Consider the following 18,216-nt stretch of genomic DNA (forward strand, 5'->3'; position numbering starts at 1 on the left):
TCAATACCATTTATTTCCACTCGTTTCCAGTCAATTTTGACCACCTCACAGCTCACAAGTGGACCAGGAAGTGTGCTTTCCAAAAATAAATAAACAAATGACTTAAATAATGCTTTGCAAATCTTCTATAAACTGGCATTTCCCAACCTGTAGAGGAACATAAAAAAAACATAGTTAGATCAAACTGCCGTTGTTCCCTCTGTCCACTTAACCATATGAGATATATTGTGAACAAGCGGAACTGAGCAGCAAATGCAAAATTTCTGACCTAAGGTTTAAGTATTACATTGTGCGGCTGCGCCATGCCTGCTTGCTGGCATTTTTTTTCATCCCAGAAGGGGACCAGGAAGTGTGCTTTCCAAAAATAAATCTTCTGTTCTGTAACAGAATTTTTCCAACCTGTAAAGGGACATTAAAAAAACAGAGTTAGTTAGTGGTCTTCAAATTGCCATTGTTCCCACTGTCCACTTATTCTTGGACTGGAGCAAACATGGTGACTGAAATAGTGTCATAACTTGAGGAGGCTGCAAACTGGGTGTGATGTTATGAGTTGGCCATATGGGGTATGTTGCTGTTAAGGGATCAGGCTGGTTATATCAGTGGACACATTAATTATAGTTTTTGTTATTCTGGGTTTCCATCTACTGAAGGGTGTTTACCAACAGACAGAGACTACCTACCTCTCAGCTGAGGCATAGACAGTTCCTGAGGAACAGAGCTCTGTTCTCTGGATGGAAGCCAAATAGGTGGGAGCCCCCCTTCCAAGTCCAACATTTGAAGCTCTTATCCTCTCCACAACATCTATGATAGAAGAAAAAAAATGTCATTGGGGACATCTAGCTCCTATTTCTGTACCCTGCTTACTCTTTTTGGACAGTAAGTCCAGCATGGATGGGTTGGAAGAAGGCCTAGCAACAGATGGGGATGGTCATTATCAAGACCTGGTTCCCCAAGTGGGTGTAGTCTGGGAGGTATTGGTTGGCATGCAAGCAGCGGAATAACAAAGGCCTCCATTTTGTCTGTGCTTACTATTCCGTATTTCAGTTTGCCATTCAGGTAGGAATAAACTAGTGGGCTACAGAACACAGTGACAGAATCACTGGTTGTCTTAGTGCATTCAGTCCAAATACGATCCAAGAATTCCCAGACAGATTCCAGAAAGATGAATCCTTTGCTTGTAAAATAATCTTTGGCTATCTATAACACCCACCTTTGCCAGGAATTACCAGACACTTTGATGGCTGTAACTTTGAACTGCTTTATAGAAAACATGTGAATGAAGCCTTTCCATACTGCAGAACATGATGGAGAAATCCCTTGAAGTTCAGCACCTAGAGCATCTTTTTTCATGTTCTCTGAGGCTTCTCCTGACTGTGAAGAAAGATTCTCCACCCTGTAGTCTTCCATTGTGACTCTTTAATGGTGATTTCAATGTAATCCACTGGTTGAGATCCATCTCATCTGAGGGTTGTGTTTTCCCCATGCAAATGAGACAATTCACATCCAGAAGGTGACGCTTATGTTTAGCCGTGGTGTCAGTCTCTCTTTTGGCAGAATTAGGCTTTAGTTTTTTACAAATATTATAAATATAGGCTTTAGTTTTTTAGAACATATAACTTTATAAGCTGTTAGGATAACATTTCTGCTATGTTTAAGATTAAAACAAAATAATCTTTTTGTAACCCAATAACTTAAAAAAAAGTTTTTATTGCAATATTCATGCAGCCACTTGCCAGACAGCAGCACAGCAACCCTGCGCAGCTATGCCGATGACAGGTGTGGCTGACACACACATACAAAATTTTTTATTTATTATTTTGGGCAAGAGCCCCTCGACAGACAGGACCACAGCACCCCTGTGCAGCTATGCCGAAGACAGTGACAGCCAGGTGTAAAATTGATAATAAATTAATTAAACAACAATTCATTGGTTGCAGCCCCTGGCTGTTAAATTGATAATAAATTAATTAAAAAACAATTAATTGGTTGCAGCCCCTGGCTGTTAAATTGATAATAAATGAATTTAAAAACAATTCATTCGTTACAGCCCTTGGCTGTTAAATTGATCATAAATTAATTAAAAAACAAGTAATTGGTTGCAGCCCCTGGAGTTAAATTGATAATAAATTAATTAAAAAATAATTCATTGGTTGCTGCCCCTGGCTGTTAAATTGATCATAAATTAAAAAACAATTCATTGGTTGCAGCCCCTGGCTGTTAAATTGATCATAAATTAATTAAAAAACAATTCATTGGTTGCAGCCCCTGGCTGTTAAATTAATCATAAATTAATTTAAAAAAATCATTGGGTCCTAAACCAACCATAACATTAATTTAAAATGTCAGGCAGCAATGCCCCAATCAGCACGTAATGGAATGGAAAAAGGTGCAAGATAGAATAGTCCTTGGGCCCTCCCACCCACCCTTATGTTGTATGCGCAACAGGACAGTTTAACAAACCAACCATTTCAGTGACAAGGACTGCCAATTGTGGCTGAAATGATTGGTTTGTTTGGACCCCCATAAAACAAGTTGCCAATGTGCTTTGGACATGGAAAAGAAAATAATCCCATACACAAACTGGCTTTACATTGCAAGTTGTCATCATCCTCATCCTCGTCATCCCCATCAGTGTGTACATACTCTTCTTCACACAATATCAATTCATCCCTGCTGGATTCCACCATAGGCGCCTCTGTCATTTTTTTATGTAATTGTTGGTCGAGGTCTTCCTCATGGAATTTGTAATTCATTTTAATGAACATCATCTTTTCCACATTTTGAGGAAGTAACCTCCTACGCCGATCACTGACATGGTTGCCAGCTGCACTGAAAACTGGAGGATGGGCAACTTAAGTAATGCAAAACCAGTTTGTGTATGGGACTCCAAATTGCCTCTTTTTCCTGCCAGTACTGAAAGAGGCTGTCTGACATGTCTATTAGGATGTTATCTCTGAAATAGTCCTCCACCTTTCTGTGAATGGAGACTGTATCACACATAGTCATGTAAGTAGACATGTCACTAGTAGGCAGTTCTCTCAGGCCCGACCAGATGTCATTTTTTGGTGACTGATCTGCATGATCAGCAGGCATTCTGTAAGAAAAATGTAGTTTTTTCCTGGCAGCTGTTGAAGCTGAAGGAGGAGATGAAGGCGTTTCACATGCAGCTGCAGCTGACAATTTTTTGACCAACAGCTCTTTGCATAGTTTTAGATTTTGATCTTTTGGAAAAAAACTCAAAAGGTAGGACTTAAACCTAGGATCCAGAATGGTGGCCAAAATATATTTTTCAGATTGCAATAGATTGACGACTCTTGGATCCTGGTGAAGTGAATCAAGGACTTGATCCACCAGTCCGACATACTTTGCGCAATCACTCCGTTTCAGTTTCTCCAGCTGTTTTTGCAAAAGTCTGATGAGGGGAATGACCTGACTCAAGCTGGCAGTGTCTGAACTTACTTCATGTGTGGCAAGTTCAAAGGGTTTGAGAACCTTGCACAACATGGAAATTATTCTCCACTGCTCTTGAGTAAGGTGCATTCCCACTCCACAGCCTATGTCATAGTCCGCTTTATAGGCCTGGATGGCCTTTTGCTGTTCCTCCATCCGCTGAAGCATATAGAGGGTAGAATTCCACCTAGTTACTACTTCTTGCTTCAGCTGATGGAAGGTCAAATTTAACTGTACCTGCTGGTCATGCAATCTTCGACAAGCAGTCGCCGAATTTCTAAAATGTCCAGATATTTTGCGTGCCACTGAAAGCATCTCCTGCACGCCCCTGTCATTTTTAAAAAAATGTTGTACCACCAAATTAATTGTGTGAGCAAAACATGAGGTGTGTTGGAATTCGCCCAGATGTAATGCTCTCATAATATTGGTGGCATTGTCCAAAATCACAAATCCCAAGGAGAGTCCAAGAGGGGTAAGCCATTTAGCAATGATTTCCCTGAGTTTGTCTAAGAAGTTATCAGCAGCATGCCTCTTAGTGAAACCAGTTATACAAAGAGTAGCCTGCATTTGTATCAGCTGTCTTTTGGGAGATGTTGCTGCTGCTATTGTAGGCAATGGGCTGTCACAGTCATGTAATCCTTAGTTTGCCCTGTACCACTTGTCCACATTTCAGTGGTCAAGTGGACAGTGGGTACAACGGCATTTCTGAGGACATTAATAAGGTTTTTTTTAATGATCTTGTACAGATTTGGAATTGCTCTTCTAGCAAAGTGGAATTTAGAAGGGATCTGGTAGCAAGGACACAGGACCTGAATTAACTGTTGAAAACCCACTGCAGTAATGGCGGATACTGGACGCACATCTAATACCAGCATAGCTGTTATGGTGTCAGTCATCTGCTGTGCAACTGTGTGATTGCTGTTATACTTGTTTGCCCTTGCAAATGATTGTTTAACAGTTAATTGCTTTTTGGAGGATACACTACAAGTAGTCTTCCTCCTGGTCCCCTTCTGGAATGAAGATCCAAATACAGCAACAGCAGCAGCAGCAGCAGCAACTAGCGTAGTTATCAAGGATCCTTCTGAGGAATAACGGATAGGAGAGGAGTCAATTATGTTTGGAATACCAACATTGGATGCAGCAGGACTACTCCTGATGACGAATGAGGATGTTGATGATGCAGGTGTTGGTGTTGGAGATCGAAGGTGCTTGGATCTCACAGAGAGGGAGCAGGTAGGTGACACTGGACTTGTTGTTACATTTTGAGTTTTGGAACTTGGCAACGTACACTTTGATATTTGATGAATGCGCTCCAAGTGATGTAACAAGGAGGAGGTTCCTAGTTGGTTTAGGTCCCTCACTCTACTCACTCTTGCATGGCAACGGGCACATATGGCTTGACAACTGTTGTCTAGATCGGGATGGAAATAATTCCACACGTGAGAAGTAGATTTTTTTTGTCTTTTGTCCCGGCATGACAACAATGGGCTTTGGCTTTTTCAAACCATGGGCAATAGCGGTTGCCTTACTTACACAAAGGACATCCTCCACATCAACATCCTCATCACCAACACCAACATCTTCATCATCAACATCCTCATCATCCTTAGCGCCTTCATCCACCAAAAAATCCTCCTCCTCCATGTGCAATTCCACTGAAGCATCCTCAATGACTACATGTGCAAGATGTTGACTGCCCTTCCCCACATTTACAGAGGGCACACAAATGTTGGAACTTGGGGATCCTCCAGTACACTAGTATTTAGGTTGGGCTCACACATGGCAACCGCGGACACACTTGCACTCTCCTCAGTGATTTGTGATTTCGAATTCTCAGGGCACACAGTTGGTTTTTCCGGAGCCATCTTAACAACTTTCACATTTTTAATTGGACCACCACCACTACTACTACAAGCATAAGGGCTATCAGAATCAGCAGTCTTCTTCATAAAGTAAGAAGGTCAAGGCCTTATCCTTTCCTTGCCACTTAGTGTAGTGAATGGCATATTGCCAATTTTTTTTTAATCTAAAGTCAAATATCCTTTAAATTTTTCTTTCTTAATTTCAGTAAAACCTGCTTTACCATATCGATGGCGTAACTTAAGCCCTGGGGCATGGGCCTTCCTAGAGGTCGAGGAAGTTGACGGCCTTGCGCTGCTGCTGGTAGCTATAACATGTGGTTCTTGGCCTTGCTCTCCTGTCATGTGATAGCCCTCCATATTTTTTCTACAGTCTAGAAGCAGTGTCACAATCACCAATAGTGTAGCCAAGGTGCGGTTACAAAATTAACACACTTGCAGTCGTGCGCACACACAAAAATATTAGAAGAAAAGACAAATGATGATTTATATTTTTTGTCAGCTCCAGAAGAACTTGGTCCCAGAGTAACGATTGATCACGACTGGAGTCTGTCAGCACAAGGTTGCCACTTGCGTTGCTGGCTGGATCTTGTGCACTAATGGGGTTAAGCCGAAAACCCACCCACACAAACAAGAAAAAAATATGACACTTCTATTCTATTTTTTTTTTAGAACGATTGGAGTCTGTCAGCACATGGTTGCAACTTGCATTACTTTCTGGATCTTTTCCACTACTACGGTTAAGCCGAAAACCCACCCACACAAACAAGAAAAAAATATGAAACTTTAATTGTATTTTATTTTTAAGAATGATTGGAGTCTGTCAGCACAAGGTTGCAACTTGAATTACTTTCTGGATCTTGTCCACTACTATGGTTAAGCCGAAAACCCACCCACACAAACAAGAAAAAAATATGACACTTTAATTGTATTTCTTTTTAAGAATGATTGGAGTCTGTCAGCACAAGGTTGCAACTTGCAATAATTTCTGGATCTTGTCCACTACTATGGTTAAGCCGAAAACCCACCCACACAAGCAAGAAAAAAATATGACACATAGTTTTTTTTTTTTATTGAACACGACTGTACTGTAGTCACTGGATCTTGTGCGCTAATGTGGTTAAGCCTAACACCCACGCACACACAGAATAAAAAAATATATAAGACAGTGACACTTGTATTGTTTTTTTTTTTTAAGAATGACTGGAGTCGGGCAGCACAAGGTTGCAAGTGCAATGTGCCTTGATGGCTGGCTCTTGTGCGGTACTGTGGTTAAGCCTAACATGCATGCACACACAGAAAAATATAAACACTTAAAAAGACACTTTTTTTTTTTTTGGAGTCCAGAACTTGGGCCCAGAGATGGACACAGCACAAGCCCAGGACACAGCAGACAGCCCAGATGGATCACCAGACAGCACAGTGACAGTGACAGCACCGTGACCAGAGACCAGAATGGATCAGCACAGACAGCACAGTGATAGTGATTAGTGACAGCACCGTGACCAGAGACCAGAAAGGATCAGCAGACAGCACAATGACAGTGACAGAACCATGACCAGAGACCAGAATGGATCAGCAGTCACCAGCCCAGGACACAGCAGATAGCACCAGTACCTCTCCCAGCCCTACACTATGCATCCTCCCTGTTCACTTTACACAGCCGGAGTGGAAATGGAGTCTGTCACGTGGTCCCTTATATACTACCTTGATCATAGAGATGAAAGTTCGCGAACCGCGAGATTTCCGTCTCTATGGTTTTGCCTCGGTTTTGAGAACCGGGTAAGGCGGGAACCTCCGAGCCTGCTTGGATTCGACTCGGTTATGCTAAATTCGGGTGGCCTCGGTTCTCTGAGAACCGAACCCGCTCATCTCTAATTATAACATATGAATTTTCTTCTGCTTCAACCATTTTTTCCTTTAATAACTTGTATATTTAGGGTTGTTGTCTTGCTGCAGTTTACCAATAGATACCATGATATTCCCTTGTAGAATTTATTGTTACAGTCCAGAGATTCAGTTTATATATAGATACTCTAAAATTCTCTTGTAGGATTTGCTCGTACAATCTAGAATTCATAAGGTCATCAATGGTGGCCTTTGGGAGTAAATCATGATACCACCGTGTTTCAAATTTGGTATGAAATTCTTATGTTGAAATGCAGTGTTTGGTTTTCAACAATCAGAACATTTCTTATTTAATCACAAAAGTTACAATTTAGACTCCTCTGTCCACAGAACATTATTCCAGTAGTGTGGATCAAGTGGTTTTTGACAAACTTTAAGCAAGCATCAATATTCATCCTCCTTTGCTATCCTCCCATGTATTCTTTTTGTTTTGGGTACCGGATGCTGGCACTTGGAATCCCGGTGGTCAGAATCCCAACACTGGCATCACGACAGGGTTAAGATACCGACACCTGTCGGTCAGTATCCTATCCCTCCCCCTCTCCCTACCCTTATCCCTCCCTCCCCATTGCCTTAACCTAACCATATTGCATAAACCTAACCTAAACCTAAACTAAAACCAAACCCCTTAGTGCCTAAGCTAACCCTCCCCCTAGTGCCTAACCCTAAACCTCCCCCTAACCCCAGTACTTACCATCAGGATTCCGGCACTGGAATTCTGACAGGTGTTGGGATTCCGACGTTGGCATTCTAAGCGCCCGCATTGAGACTGTCGGTATTATGATCTGATTGTTCAGTGTTTGCCTGATAATGTTCTCATGGACACTGACATTGTCCATTGCAAGAGAGACCTGCAGACTATTTAACATTATCCAGAGGTTCTTTGTGATCTCCCAGAATATTATATCCCATGCTCTTGGATTTTTATTTGATAACCAATTCTGTGGATAGTAACAATGTGTTGAATGTTCTCCATCTGTACACTGTCCACCTAACAGTGGACTGGTGAAAGATAAAGTCGTAGAATAATTTTGTATTTTCACCAGCATAAACAATTATTTTTCTGATGGTTTCAGAAATCTCCTTTGATTGAGGCACTTCATGCATTTACAAACTTATCTAGAGATAACAAATGCAACTAGTGTGATATTGCTTTAAACACCAATACAACATTTTTATTATAAAAACATATTGAACATATAATAGTAAAATTCTCAAGTAACACCAGCTTCCTACCAGAAATTATGAAGGTAAGTGTGGATAACAAAGTTCTTTATATGTAAGTGATCCTGAGTAAGTCCGCCAGAGAACCCCTGCAAAGACTGGAATGCTTTTCTCCTATCCCAATATTCAGCTGGATGTACCTGCAGACTCTCTACCAATGCATTTCGGCTATTAGCTATAGCCTGGGTGTGTGAGCCTTTCATATAAAATCCAGCAATATATAAGGACTAAAAACACACATGTAAACAACTCTCCCCATATTTCCGGGAGAATCATCATCTGGAATGTAATGATGCATTTCAAATACCGTATTTTGTATTAAGGAGCCAGGAAGCAGTTGAACCATTAGGAATCCGCTAGTGTCCCATACAACATGGCTTTGATGTAATTACCTCAGAGTGCGCATGCGTTCTGTAAAACCCAGAAGTAGGCAGTAATTGATATGGACGCGGATGCATTCCTTAAAGCCCAGAAGTCATAAATCATTGGTGTGGAAAGTAAGGCATTCCAAACACCAGGAACTAGTATTACTATAGGGCAGCACAGACGGTGTAATGGTTAGCGTTACTGCCTCACAGCACTGAGGTTGTGTGTTCGATTCCCACCACGGCCCTAACTGTGTGGAGTTTGTATATTCTCCCTGTGCTTGCATGGGTTTCCTCCAGGTACTCTGGTTTCCTCCCACACTCCAAAAATATACTGGTAGGTTAATTGGCTCCCAACACAAATTAACCCTAGTGTGTATGTGTGTGCGCATGTGATAGGGAATATAGAGTGTAAGCTCCACTGGGGCATGGCTATATAAATAACTGGTAATAAATAAATAATAATATATATGAAACACAATAGTGCTCAATTACTATATATAACTAAAAGGCATAATATGCAATAATATAGAATAGATATATAGAATACACTATATGAAATAGGATAATAAACAAATAATGAATGATGCACTATAATAATTATAGAAAATTATCACCTATTCTTGTAAAAAAACAATTTAGCTCAAATTCCAAATTTTAAGCCCATAGGATACAATGATTTTAATGTACTGTACTGTGTATATCCAAAACTTTTCTTTCCTTGCTAGCTGTACTCCAAAATTTCTATTCTTCCAGTTAGTGTGTTTATACTGAATTGCCCAAAACCATTTCATTTGTCTAATAGAGCTTTTATGATCCTTTTTAAAATGGGCAGATAAGGAAAGTGTTTTGAGGCCATTTTTAATATTGTGAATGTGTTCTCTAATATGAATTTTTAGTGGCCGTGAAGTTCTGCCAGTTTAAAATAATCCACAAGTGCATTCAATAATATATATGACATTATTAGTACTGTATGTCATAAAATCCCTTATCGTATAAGTTTTTTTATCATTCATTGTAAATTATTTTATTTTACTTGTGCTAGACACATTCCACAACTATGAAATCCTATTGTCGCTCTTTGTTTTTTTTGTTCAGGCATTGATAGAATGCTTTTCACTAGGTTATTTTTAAGTTTACTAGTCTTGCTACTGTATATAGGAATTTTGAAATGGAATTAAGTATTTGTCCTAAAACTGGAGCTTTCAAAAAATTTAGCCAGGATTTATAAAAAATTGTTTTACTCTTTTTATGTTTAAAATTATATTGTGTCATAAATTCATGAATCGTGTGCACTAATTATAGTGCCTTGTTTACTTGGCTGTATACTTATTTTAGTACTGAAATACACTTTGGAAACACAATTAAGGGAAGTGTGAGAGCAATTTAAAACCTCAGTATTACTGGGATAAGTAAAAAAAAAATTCTATGCCATCAATGTAACACTTAATTATTTTTCTGCCACCATTCATAGTTTTGTTACAGGATCCCCACAAATAAGTCTTTGTCACTTGGGTGTCCAATGCTGTTTTTTTAATCCTTATGTACAGTGGGCCTGATTCAGCAAGCAACGCAAAGAAGAGAACGTACACACTTGGCCAATGTTTTTGTACTGCGCGTTCGTATGCATCGCACTGGGCGTACACGAACTAGCGGTCATTTAAGCGTACACAGACTACACGCAGCATGCACGCAGACCCCTTCTGATATTGATTAACAGGAAGTTCCATTTGTGGGTGGTAACGGGTGGTGGTCAGGCGAACGCAGGCGTGCCTGTGCGTTGGGGTGCCATTTTAGGGGCGTCCATAATTTAAACCAGTGTGGCGATGGATGCAAAGATGAGATTCCATGCACACAGGAAGTTGCCAAGATCCTGCACGAGGTCTGGTGAACCACTATTATGCAAATGTGGTCGATGGTTCTCGATGTTACAGATGCTTACACTATCTTGTGTACTCATCAGGCTTTGAGTAAAGGGAGATGGGCGGCTTCATATAGGGCTGGGCGTCTGCATCTTGTGCTTCTTTCTCCATGCATGTGCATTGATTAGCATATTCCCGCAATGGACAGGTGCGTGCGTTCTCTCCTTTGTGTTGCTTGCTGAAACAGGCCCAGTATCCCCTGTGATTGAGTCTTTTCTTACCTATATAGTGGTTTCTCTGCAATGCAGGAACTCTGAAGAAAATGAGCCTCCCTAGGAAGGCAGTGCCTTGAGTCATTATTCAGTATGCATATAGGAGAACATGTGGTATAGAAGCCACCAGTTTACATAAGAATACTATGTCACCTTCATACAATAGATGTTCAACAAGATAATACATAGTAATAAAGTTTTGGGGCAGGGCAAAATGTGAACATCCCTGATTGTACCAGTAGGGGTAAATAAAAGTGAGTACGTGAGTCTTGCCACATTTTGACCATCTGTGTACAGTAAATCAGCATATTCTTGGTATTACTCAAGCTACAGGCTGTAACACAGGACAAGCAAACTAATGTATACAGCGCTCATACTAAAAATATACATACAACTAGATTCAGGCATAAAAAGCATACTTTAATGAAACTAAGAAATAAGTACAAATATCCTATATTGCCCAATAAAAATACCAATTGGAAAAAGTTAAGATAGCAGCATTGATCAAATAAATATATTGCGATAATTATCCCAGGGTGGAGTCCCAAATACAAGTCTGCAGATTACTGTCCTTATGTTTAAGGAATCAATTAGATGTAAAGATAGCCAGACCAATATAGATGGAATTAGTTTACCAGTCCATGGTAGGTCTCATCAGGCCTTTAGCAAGATGTCCCCGCAAAAGGTTGTGTTGTTTTCCTGGAGTCCTGGGCTGGGTAAGGTCACTTGTAGTTCAAATAGGTCTTGGTTATTTAAAGTGCAGTGCAGGGATATCCAATCCTGGTAACTTGCTGGGAATTGTAGTCCTTGCTTAATGAGTTTCTTTGAGTGGCTCAGCTTCTTCAGATGTAAATATGACTTATGATGTTCCATTTGGGGATTTTTATACCCCGAAGGTAATAAGCTAATGCATAACACATGAGTAATTCAACATTGAAAATACCAAGTCGCATGTAAAATTATGCAATTGCTGCACACTTCTTGAAGGCAATCCCATTATACATTGATAGATAATCTGTATATTTAAAAATTCCTAAAAATCATAAGAATATTGTTTATTTATCTTACACAAGAGATCGTGTCACTAGCGTCTGTTCCTGCCACGTGACATGTCTCCGAGTCACATTTCACATAACAAGACCATTCGGAATTGGTGGACAGACTAACCACATGTTATCAACAAAGAGCATGTGATCTGCGTGTAGTAGTTGTTCATAAGTAAAAGATTTATGAATGAGCGGAGAGTCCGATCATGTGATGGGCTCAATGAGGATTGGCTGACCTAACAGGTAGGTATTACATTATGTTACGAGCAAGTGTTTAACATCGGAACACATAAAATGGACTTGTGGTTATTAGACAAAAAACATGCGTAAATATGTTTTAATTACTTCTATGGAATCAGTATTTAAAGAACTAGCACAGTTAGGAGACCATACAGCTATAGGGATTGGGGAAGTTATAGCAGCATGGAGGCAAAGATAGTGTACATGCATAGACAGAGTATGATAGTTTTAGAAATTAGGGCACTGAATGTGTATTCTGAATGAGATGGATGTTTGAAGAAGGATGTTGGAGCCCAGTGGGATTATTGTGGTGAACGAATGGGAAGATTGTGGGCACTGAGTGGGAAGTGTGTACCACATAACTGCTCAGACCTCCACCATTTTGGGAGTGACAGCAATCTCACTCTGTGAGAGTGCTAAATCTGCAGTTAACCACAGGGTGTGATGGCATACCATATCTGTTTTGCGCATGGAACACATTCATTAAGCCTTAATGATCAAAATTTCATTGCTTTTTTTAGTTTGAGTGGCACAAATTCAGTAGGTTTTGTGAATTATCAGATCATGTCTAAGCAGCCTTAATGGGACATGTGAAACTGTAAGGTTTTTTGTCTATGGAATTTCATTGCAGGGTTGTGATGAGCAAACCGAGCCACCTGCAGGCAGAAGGACAACAAATAGGTACACTAGCATGGGTGGAGGAGCGGACAGCACACAGGAGGTGTTTTGGGGGTGCAAAGGGAGGGACGGCTGCTGGGGCAGGCTGCAGGTGTGTGGGGCAGTGGCAGCAACAGGGCCATGCACAGAAGCATCAGCAGGTGACAGAGGGATTCACTGGTGCTGGGCATGCACCTAAGAAAATCAAATTAATAAGACACAGATGCATGGACGTATCATTGAGATCCATCCATGCATCTGTTAAAAAATTAATGTGTAATATAAAAAACAAATTACAAACGATGTAGGGGTCCCCTCGGAAAAAACGGAATTCTCCCCTATACATATACTTTATTTAGGTAGGACAGAATTGGAAGAATAGGAGGAGGAGTAGCAATGTATGTCAAGAAAAGCAAAAATACTACGTTAATAGATAGTATTGAAGAAAAAAACGAGTCCCTTTTGGTGACTATAGAAACAGAGGAGAAAGTGATTGTTCGTATTGGGGTGATCTACAGACCACCAGGTTAGGAAAAGGAACTGGACAATAAACTACTGCAGGACATCACTAAAATGGCATTAAAAGAAGAGGTTATAATCATGGGAGATTTTGATCTACCCAATATAAACTGTGAGGTGTCTGTGGTAAGTCCCACTAGAAGTAGGGACTTACCATTGCAAGGAGCCTCCTCAGAAAGATGCAATATTAGACTAAATACTTACAAATGGAGACAGAATATCTGCTGTAAAAGTGGGTGAAAACCTGGGATCCAGTGATCATCAAGCAGTATGGTTCAGCATAAAGACAGATACTGACTCACCCCATACAAAAACAAAGGTGTTAGATTTTAGGAAGGCTGATTTTGCAGGGATGGGAAGTTGTCTAAGCGAATCTTTGGCAGAGTGGAGGAAATTAAAAGGAGTGCAGGAGAGGTGGGAAAATGTAAAAAGTGCAATATTAAAGGCAATAGACCTTTGTATCAAAAGGGTTAGGAAAACCACAAGGCAAAGGAAGCCAGCGTGGAAGTGGCGTCCCTACCTGCTGTTGCATCCGGTGTGGGTAGGGACGGCAGCATAGCAGTGCGTGTGGCATTGCCACGCGTCGGGAAAAGGAGTGTGGCCTCATGGCAAGGGGGCATGGTCTCATGGCTGGGGGCAGGGTCACACACCCAAAAAACATTTTCAGCTCTCCGGGGGGTCCCGGAGGTGTGGGCTGCCCACAGGGCCAAGTGTACCAATAGTGCCGGCTCCCACACTGTGACAGGAGCCCAGTGCTGCACATAATTTGACAATGCAGCACCCGGCTCCTGTCACTGATCGGGAGTCTGCACTTTGGTGTCACCCCTCGGCGAGTGACACCCGGGTGAGGCCCGCACCCACTTGTGATGTCAATGCAGTGTGGTTTGGGAAAGAGGTAGCAAGTATTGTGAAAGCAAAAAAGATGGCCTTTAAGAAATACAAGCAGACGCAATATAATGAAGACAAAGAGGTGTATCTTGTAAAACAGAAGGAGGCTAAAAAAGTAATCAGATGTGCAAAGGCAAAAGCTGAGGAGAAAATGGCACAGTCAGTGGGTAAAGGGGGCAAAACGTTTTTTAAGTATATAAGCGAAAGGAGAAAAACAAAAGGTGGAATTAAAAGACAGAAAGAGGGAGTCTTGTTGAGGGAGACAATGTAATAGCTGATCATCTTAAAAATAATTTTTGTTCAGTATTCACTGCTGACAGAGATGGCAAGGGGCCACAGTTAAGTTGCAGGTGTAATCAGAAAAATTAGGTAGGAACAAGCACATTTACAGAGGAGAAGATCTTAACAGAACTCTCAAAATTGAAAGTGGATAAATCAATAGGGCCAGACGGGATAAGTCCAAGGATACTAAAAGAGCTTAAAGGGGTGCTGGTAACACCATTAACAGAAATATTCAACCAATCACTAGTTACTGGAGTTATTCCAGAGGACTGGAGAAGAGCAAACATTGTCCCACTGCACAAAAGTGGAAGCAAGGAGGCAAACAATTTCCGAACAGTTAGCCTTACATCATTAGTAGGGAAACTGATGGAGCCGCTCTTAAAAGAGAGAGTCGTAGATTATCTCAAATCCAGCAATTTGCAGGACCCCAAACAGCATGGATTTACTGGGGGGTAGGTCATGTCAAACAAATATTATTGACTTTTTTGACTAGGTGACTAAAGAAATAGATAAAGGGGGGGCCATAGATATAGCTTATCTAGACTTTAAGTATAAAAAAGAGCGCTTGTATAATGGGTAAAATGTAACAACTATGGATCTGAGAAAATAAAAGATAAGAAAATGATAAAATACAGTAAAAGTAATAAAAAGTAAAATTAAGATAAAAAGTAAAGGATAAAAATAAAAAAATAATATGATCTCCAGGTAATGCTGTGAAGAAAAAATTAGAGATTGTGGTATTAAACACTATTGTTTATAGCTTTTTTGCAGGTATTTGTGTGGAGCTGGGCTGTGGGGGTTGTAGATGTTACAGGCTTTGAGGGCGGTGTCACTTGCTCAATGTTTTGGAGACACTGGCAGGTTCTAACTAGCTGACCCTATTCCTACCTTTGCCTCCTGGCAATGGTCACCTCTTTCTCCTTGCAGCAATGCGGCAATGTCCCGGGTCCCCGTCAGCATCTTATGTCCACTGGAAGTGATCATAATCGCACTTCCGATTTGGCATCTTTCGGCTACCCCACCAACCAATGCATTTCATGCAGTAATGCACTTTGTCAAGGATGATTTACCTTGTGTGTAGTCCCTTTTTATACCAGGGAGATTGAAAAAACTTTATTGGGTCTGTTTAAAAAAAGGAAGTCCTCTGCCGGGTCTTCTGTTTAAAGAAGTGGCAAGCACATGTTTGGGTGCTTGTATTCTAGATATCCAGCATTGCCCTCAAAATAAAATGAACAAAAATGAATACAATTTTAATAAATTAAAAACAAATAATTAATAAAAATAAAAAAGGAAAATAATAAAAAAATTAGTACATGAATAAGAAATAAATAAGCAATATATAAAAATGATCTTTAAAGTGTGTAAATTGATAGGAAAATATCTTGTGTTGGGGTGTATGTGTCACAGCTCTCAGATGAAAGTGGACGCGGCCCGCCCTATTTAGGGAATTGGCTAGACCTATACCTGAGGTGTGGAGTCTAATGTGCTGGCGGTATTCACCAGGGACCCTCGCTAGAAGGTATGGGCTTGGCTGCATTCGACACACAGGTTGCAGCTCTCAGATTAGGTTCCCCTATACAGGTACTGGTGGACACAGGATCAGGTGTAGAAGAATAAACGTAGTCGACAGGCTGGGTCAGAACCAAACAGATGAGATGGTACCAGGGAGCAGACATAAATGGGTCACAGGAAGCAGCCGAGGTCAAAACCAGATATCAGGAGCAGTACAAGGGGTCTGATGAAATGGGAGTCACAAACAAGCAAAGGTCAAGATCAGGATAACAGGTAAGTACTATGAATGCTGGAGTATGGAATGGATCCTATACTCTGGCACCTGTCTGGTGCCAGATACTTCCTCTTATAGAGGAAATTCAAATCTCGCGCCTGTGCCTTTAAATTACTTTGCAGGATGGCGTGCGCACTCCTAGGAGACCTGCGGCTGCCTGCAGTTCCAGCCAGCATGCGAGGGAGACGGAGGAGATATCATGGACTCTCTGCCTTGTGCCCGCTGCAGATTCCAGTGCTGATGGACCTGGAAAGTGGAAGCCGGGGGCCGGCGCACTGTGACAGTATGAACCTTATAGAAATTATTTTTCATAGGAAGGTGTTGAACTCGATATATATATTTAGTCCATTGGGTTTCAAGGTTTTAAGTTCGTATATCCATTTTGTTTTAGTCTTTTTTAATTCTTGTACCAGGTCCTCCCCTCTCCAATGTGGGGTCACTTTTTGGATTCTGATGAATCTCAATCCATCTGGGTTCTTGTCATGTGTATCCAAGTAATGTTTTGACACACTGGGTGTGGAGAGTCCTCTTTTAATATTGTTGATATGTTCGGCTATACAGGTTTTTCTTGTCATTTGTCCAACGTATTGGAGGCCACATGGACACTCTAAAAGGTATATGACTCCCTCGGTTTCACAAGTTATTTCTTGGCGGATTTCATATTCTTTGTTTGTTTGGTTACATTGGAATTTGGATGTGTTCTTTGTTGTTTTTTTGTTTGCTGTTTTGCACCCCTTGCATTTGAGGCAGTTGTGGAATTGTTTGGATTTTATTCCTGTTGTTCTCTCCTGGTTGTCAACAGAGATGAAGCCAGCTGTAAGTTCTTGTTTTAAATTCTTTGCACGTCTGTAGATAATTTTTAGTCTTGGTGGGATGATGGATTTTAAATTGATTTGATCATGGTTGGAGCTTTATTGTGTGATGAAATCTGTACATTGTTTTTCTTCGTTTGTCCTTTTCTGTTTGTATTGTATCATATCTGATCTGTCCAGTTTGTTGACTCTCTCAATTTCTTTTTCTAGAAGTTGGTTGTTGTAGCCTTTGTTTATGAATTTCTTTTTGACCTCTTGACTTTGTTCCTTAAATGTTTCTTCACTTGTGCAGTTTCTTTTTATTCTTCTCAGTTGTCCTCCTGGTATATTGATAAAAATAGATTTTGTACCATGCGCTCACCTTGTCTATATATCATATTATAGAAAATGTAGCTAAGGTAAAAAATGTGGAGATGACAACAGATCTAATGAATGTTATAAACAATCTTTTATTTATATAGACACCATATACCAATGCGTCTAGTGATATGGATGGCTATTTTAGACTCTTATATGTCTCCTTTCTGGTAGTAGGAGTATGATGGTAAAATAATCTAATAAAAATTATATATGATGATTAAGTCCTATATGGAAGGATCAAGGTATGTCTGGGTGGCAGGTGTGCCCTTTGAGGGGGTTACCTTTCCGTAAATATATACGGTACCCTTATGTTATAATATCAGCTCAGTATTTGTCCATACCGACTAGTAGCCAAGAAAAAGTCAGCCAATAGGACTGATCCCAAGTGGGTAAATAATGTCCGGGTGGTAGGTGTGCCCTTTGAGGGGGTTACCTTCCCGTAAATATATACGGTACCCTATGTCTAAAAAGACAAGTATGTGTATGTCCCTTTGGCTACTTGCAATGTGCTAGGGAAGTGAGGGTAACCTTGTTCATGTTGTGTTGTCAGTTTGGTGTTACTCAAATTAAAAATACACAAGGACTCTTTTTGATCGTAGTCATTCATAATCTTTGGTATTATGTCTTTGTTTTTAGCTTTTTTGGAGTGTTTTCCCCTCCTACATCCTCGTCTGACTCTGCAGTCA

The sequence above is a fragment of the Taudactylus pleione genome, unplaced genomic scaffold (genome assembly GCF_031769625.1).
Source record: "Taudactylus pleione unplaced genomic scaffold, aTauple2 ptg000270l, whole genome shotgun sequence".
Lineage (NCBI taxonomy): Eukaryota > Metazoa > Chordata > Amphibia > Anura > Myobatrachidae > Taudactylus > Taudactylus pleione.